This window comes from Tupaia chinensis, unplaced genomic scaffold, assembly GCF_000334495.1.
Source record: "Tupaia chinensis unplaced genomic scaffold, TupChi_1.0 Scaffold000014_1, whole genome shotgun sequence".
In the NCBI taxonomy this organism is placed as follows: Eukaryota; Metazoa; Chordata; class Mammalia; order Scandentia; family Tupaiidae; genus Tupaia; species Tupaia belangeri.
The window spans coordinates 4,691,413-4,697,699 of NW_006159444.1; the positions used below are offsets into that span (position 1 = coordinate 4,691,413).

General features: G+C 34.7%; 1 protein-coding gene across 3 annotated transcripts in view; it reads right to left on the bottom strand.

Moving 5' to 3' along the window:
* The window catches only part of ESR1 (estrogen receptor 1), a 307,128-nt gene that overhangs the window by 95,516 nt on the left and 205,325 nt on the right, over positions 1-6,287 (bottom strand).

The window sequence follows — 6,287 nt, forward strand, 5'->3', positions numbered from 1 at the left end:
ATATACACACAAATGGAAAATTAATGATGATTACATACATGATTAAGCCACTATGCAGTATATTCCGGATGGGAAATCACATTTTGTATGCTGTGATGATGCTTAGGGAATTAATGTAAATTAATTAATTTAAAAAATATTTCAGAAAAAAAAACATGAAAACTTCTTGAAATTAAAAAAAATGCATTAAAAATACCTATTTGATGACTGTAGTATGCTATCTAGCCCCAGCTAGGTGCTACTTTATAGTATATTCATTCTACTCACTGAAGTTTATGCCTATAGTAAGACTTGTGTTCATGGATATGTATATATCAGCTGTGCTTGCTATTGAAAATATTTAGATTAATTAAGACCTTTAGTGACTCAATAAAATGTGTGGGGAAAAAGGCATAGAAAGCAACCATGGATACCAGAGACAGTGTGGGAGGAGAGTGGGAAATGGCAGAAGGTGAGAAATAGGGAATCAAGAATGGGAAAAAAGCAAAATATACAAGAAACAAGAAATGGAAAATTATTTGTTGGCAATAACACATATGTTGATGTGCTTGATTGAGCCAATATACAGTGTATTCTGGATGGAAAATCTCATTTTGTATGCTATTATGATGTATAGTAAATGAATGTAAATAAATAAATTTAAATTTTTAAAAAAAAAGGAAGAGGAAGAATTATTTCGGCCTCTTCCTCCCTACATCTGACGTCAGTGATTATTGAAGTTATATTGATATATACCATTCTAGGCAGGCCAGAAGGAGATCAGAAAACCATAAACTAGTTTCCTTTAACCCATGGTGGATCCTTTTGTAAGCACAGCAGATCTTGTCAGGCCATTAAATAACAATCTAAGATAAAGTATATATCTAGTCTACCTAAAAAAGAAATTCTGGGGGCTGTCAGGTAGTGTGGTGGTTGAAACATTGGACTCCCACATGGCCAACAGCAGTTTGAGTCCAAGACCTGGCAACTTGCTTTCACACTTTCCCTCTCTCTCTCTCTCTCCCTCTGTTTCTCTCTGGTCAAATTTAAAATAATAATCACCACCATAAATAAAATAAGTAATTATTAAAATAAAAAACAAAGATTCTAAATGCCAAATACTTTGAAAACAAAAACTGTCTCTTATTTACTCAGTATGGCCCTTAGTTTCCTAAGGCTGCTAACAAAGTGCTACAAACTGGTGGCACAAGCCTGTATGTATTACATTTAGTAGTGAAAACATATTCAGTCTTCAAAATTGCAAAGTTGCTAAGTATCTTAAGTATTTCAGACTACAAATGAAAGATGGTGTGAATTGGGATCACTAAAAAAGACAAAAATACAATTTGACTTTCCCCCACAAAAATAAATACCAATGCCACATACACCATACACCAAACTAAAGCAAGGTTTTTGAATATTTAGCAGAGAAAGAGGTATCTTTTTTTGGATACAAAGACATACAGGTGCCAGAACCAAAATGGCATATACTCTTATTCCATTTCATGATGACAAAACTAGTGATGGTCCCAGGAGAGAACAGGTTCATTTCAGGAAATCAGTGTTTGAGCACTAATTTACTCAGGCAATGCTAGAATAATAATAAAAAAAAGAGGCAGACTTCCTACTTTTCAGAAGACTTAATCATATTTTACATTTATATAAAAAGAAAAATATCTGTTTGCTACCTTTTTAGAGTTCTATGCATCTAAATAGTAGTTTTTAACTTTTCCAAGGTGGAATAAGATATTATGAAGATGGAAACCAGGCAGGTGGCATGGTGATTACAGTGGCTGAACCCCAAATAGCCAAGTGCACATTTCAAGTACAAGACCTGGCAGATTGGAAAATACACGTGGCACATGTATGTGCATGCCCAAGATCCCGAGAGGAGAATGAAGGAGAAGGGATTGTAGCAAGGACGTCACACATAGGAGGGTGATTTCTTACTTTCTTGCTCTTTCTCTCTGTTTGTCTCTCTCTGGTAAGCATACAGGCTCTATAGCAAAACTGAAAAAAAAATTACAAAAGGTATTATTATAAAGAAGGTAGAAAGAGTAACAAGTTTTGCTTGGCCCAAGTTTACATATACTAGTCATTTGACCTCGGGTGAATTTTTGAATCTCTGGCACCTAGTACAATTCTTGCTCTTAGTGTATCCTTTATGGGTATATTTGGGTGAATTTATGAATTGTTCAGTTTCTCTATCTTTATCTTCATCTGTAAAATGGGAATGATAATGCTATCCAGCAGTTTGTCGTAGTGAAAGCTAAAAAGAGTAAAAGAGCTATCTAGAAAACACCTGGTGGTCAACAAAGAAATGATAGCTATCATTACTATGATAGAAGAGAAAATTCCTTTTTAATGGTAAAATGTAACAAATATTATGCACATGATAAATTTTCTTCTAACTTCCTAGCCATGAGTTTCACATGAACAGTTTATAGGTTGAAACACATTTATGTCAGGGTTGTTTAATATTTCGTTCCATTCAGGTGCCTAATGAAAGTGTATGGATATCTTCCCAAAATAAGATTTTAGATGCATAAAAATAAAATATTTTTAAAATTACAAAGTAAGGGACCAGCAGATGGCATAATAGTTATGTCACTAGACTCCCATGTAGTTGACTATGGGTCAAGTCCCGACTCTAGGAGCTTAAAACTCTCACCAGAAACGTGTGCCCAAGATCCTGAGAGGAGAATCTCCTGATTGTGGTATGGCCATCCCCTCAGGGGGTGATTTCCCCGTTTCTGTCTCTCTGGTAAGCACATGCACTCTACAGCAAAAATCTCTCTTAAAAAAATAAATCACAAAGCAAAACAAATTATACTGAAATCCAGTTCCTCTAGAGAACCATTGGGTATTCATGGACTGTGGATTAAGAACTCCTGATAGGGTAAGGACATAAGATCAAATGCTCCTTCCTAGATGATCATGCTATTGATACTTGCTGGAAAGTCATCTCACTGTATCCTTTCAGATGATTGTGGGACATATTGTAAGGCAGTATATATTTTCTCTTGAACTTAAAACATGACAGACTAAATGAGAATTTCATGCTTATCATTCAGAGAGGAAAGTCCTTTACCCATCCCACACTTTTCTTGGGATGTTGTCATAAAATTATTGAAGAGCAAAGACAGTCTTTAACTTTGGAAATTCTCAGTACACCGGAGACAAAGAGATCTGGACAAAAGGTCATAACTCAGACCTAGTAAAAACAATTGTTATTTAAGAGCAGATACAGGAGTTGGCCTTAATGACTCACTTTCAATGATTCACTCTATAAGCTATTAAGGAAAATTGTTAATATCCCTACCTAAGTAAAGAATGTCCATGAAAATTCAAGATTTGAAGACTAAAAGTAAATGGCAAGTCCTAAAATAGATATTATTTATTTAGTAAACTATGAAATTATTTCAAGATATCAAAAACATATTTTATTTTCTTTTAAGAGATAGTAAAACCTGTTGACACCAAGTTACACAGAATATAGATAAGTAAAACTTCAAAAATACATGCTTCTCATCTTTCAAATCTCTCCTAAAGATTCATCTGATATATAAAGCTTTTTCTAGTGATTGGACATAAGTGATCAGCTGAGAAATGATAAAAGAACCAAGACAACTGCTCAGCCATTAGCTTTGACACCAAGAAGGCTAGATAGAACAAAATAGGTTTACACCATTGGACTTCCCTCTCAGCCCACTTCAAAGAAGTTCTGTGGATTCTGTCCACGGCATCTGAAGCATCAATGAAAGTCTAATTTCAGAACTAGACATCAATGCCAAAACCAAATCATCTAAAGAAATACAACTGTGTGAAAGGATTCTGTTTTGGATAGCAAATTCAAGTAAGAAATATCTATACATTTGAATGAAGGCTGACGAGACAAAAAGAAGATTCTATTCATAAATACTTAACGAATTATTGGGGCCAGCAGATGGCATGGTGATTAAGGTGCTGGACTCCCACATGGCCAACCGTGGTTCAAGTCCTGGACCTGGTGGATTGCTTTCTCACTTTCCCTCTCTTTTTCTCTTTCTGCTCAAATTTTTAAAATATTAATAATGATGAATAAAATTAAAATAAAATATATTTTTAAAAAGAATTATCAAGGTTGGCAGGTGGCGCTGTGGTTAAGGGCACTGGACTACCACATGGTCAACCATGACTTGAGTCCCAGACCTGGTGCTTTGCTTTCTCACTTTTTATCTCTCTCACTCTGTCCTTCTCTGGTCAAATTTAAATAAATAAATAAATAAAGCTAAATAAAATAATTCTATTTAAAAAAGAATTATCAACTGTATGAGAACAGATAATACTTACTTAAAAAGAGCAATGACAATCTCTCTCTGGAGTCTGTAAATTGTATTTATAATTAATCACATGCATTCAGAAAAGTGTAATTGGTTGACTGGAAAGGTTTCTTATCCTGTTCCTTAATCTTTTTCTAATTCTAGAAGATACCATTTCTCCAGTGCATGTCTTACTGAGTCATCTATGGTATCAGACTTACTTGAGAAGACGACACAGTCCCACTCATCTTTGCTTTCACCAAAGTACCCAGCACTGTGCTTTTCACAAAACAATGTTCAAGATACATTCTAAGTGACTATTTGCAAAGAGCCAAGAAAGAATAGAAGAAAAAAATTACAATTTTATTGGCAACCACAATATTCTATTGGTATATGCTGCTAGACCTAATGTTATTTTTGAGGTTGGGTGTAAATAGTATACTTAGATACAGATTTTATGTAGCCTTTTAATACTCTCTCAAATTGGGATCCTTCAGAAAAACAATAAAGATAAAAATTAAAACGAAAGAATTGCCTACACCAAAAATCTAAAAGCAATACATCTGAAGTAAAATAATTTTCCTGGGAACCAGCAGTTAGCGTAATGGCTATGTCACTGGACTCCCATGTAGTTGACCACGGTTGGTGTCCCGGACCCGGTGGCTTAAAACTCACGACCGGCATGTGTGCGTGCGTGCCCAAGATCCCGAGAGGCGAATGGAGGAGAAGGGATTGCAGCGTGACCATCCCCCCGGGGGGTGATTTCTCGCTTTCTGTCTCTATGTCTCTCTCTGTCTGTCTGGCAAGCATACACGCCCTATAGCGAAAACCTCTCCAAATAATAATAATAATAATAATAATAATAATAGTAATTTTCCTGATAACAAACACAAGAAAGATACTTGTTAAATGGAATATAAATCAATGAGTTGATGTTAAATTTTAAAAGAAAGGAAAAACAGATAAATCAATGAGTTGATGTTAAATTAAAAAAAAAAAAGAAAGAAAAATAGAGATAGTAAGCAACTTGAAAGATTATCCAAAGGAAGTTAGGGTACAGGGGAACAAAAAGCCAATGAGTAAAAAGAGGGGCTGGAATTTCTCTCATCACTTCTGAAAGACTTCAGAGAGATCTCCAAGTTCCCTTTCCTCCTCTGGCTTTCCTTGGCTTGCTTTCTAATCTCTTCAGGATGATGGCATCTTTAAAGCTTTTCCATTCCCTTTTACTGCACTTCTTTTATTTCTGTTTTTCTCTTCTGCCACTCTATCCAGTGGTGTTTTAGCAAAGTAAAAGTGATTTAAATTTTGAACCCTAACAAAACCCTTAAATAACTTTTGCCCTGCTAAAAGCACAATGTCAAGTAGAAAACAGAAAATGAAATGATGGTTTGTTGAAAAATAACAGGTTTTGGGGGTCCACCAGCTTCCAGCAATTGTAGTTACTATGTACATGACTTATCGGAGTCTATTTTTTCTTGATTCATTGGTATTAAAAATCATAAAGGGTTATACTTGCCCATTTGAAGTTTCTAACTTAATATTAATCCTATGAGATATTTTGTATCTTCTGTATCCTTTTGCAACATTAGGGTTACGAATTTTTCATTTTATCTTAATCAGTGCAAAAAGTATTCCAAGTTTCCAAAGGTTGCTACAAAAAGAGATAATTTAGTTTGAGCAACAGGATTTGGTTCCCAGTTCACTAGTGTTTCCATTTCTATTTCTTGAAGAATCTACCACATACTATTTCATTTATTTTGTGGTTGTTAGTGAAGATATGTGTTCTTTGGATGGATTAAAAAATAATTATGATAAAATTTAGAAGCGAGGCATATAGCAATACTGATTTCTCACCAAGAGTCATCAAGTCTATCCCTATTAACTAGGTCTGGCCAAACCAACCAAAACAGTCAGATGTTTTTCATCTTGTTTGTGTTTTGTATTTCTTCTTTACTTTTTGTTTTGGTTTGTATTTGGCCTGGACTAGAAAAAGGTACTTAGATAGGG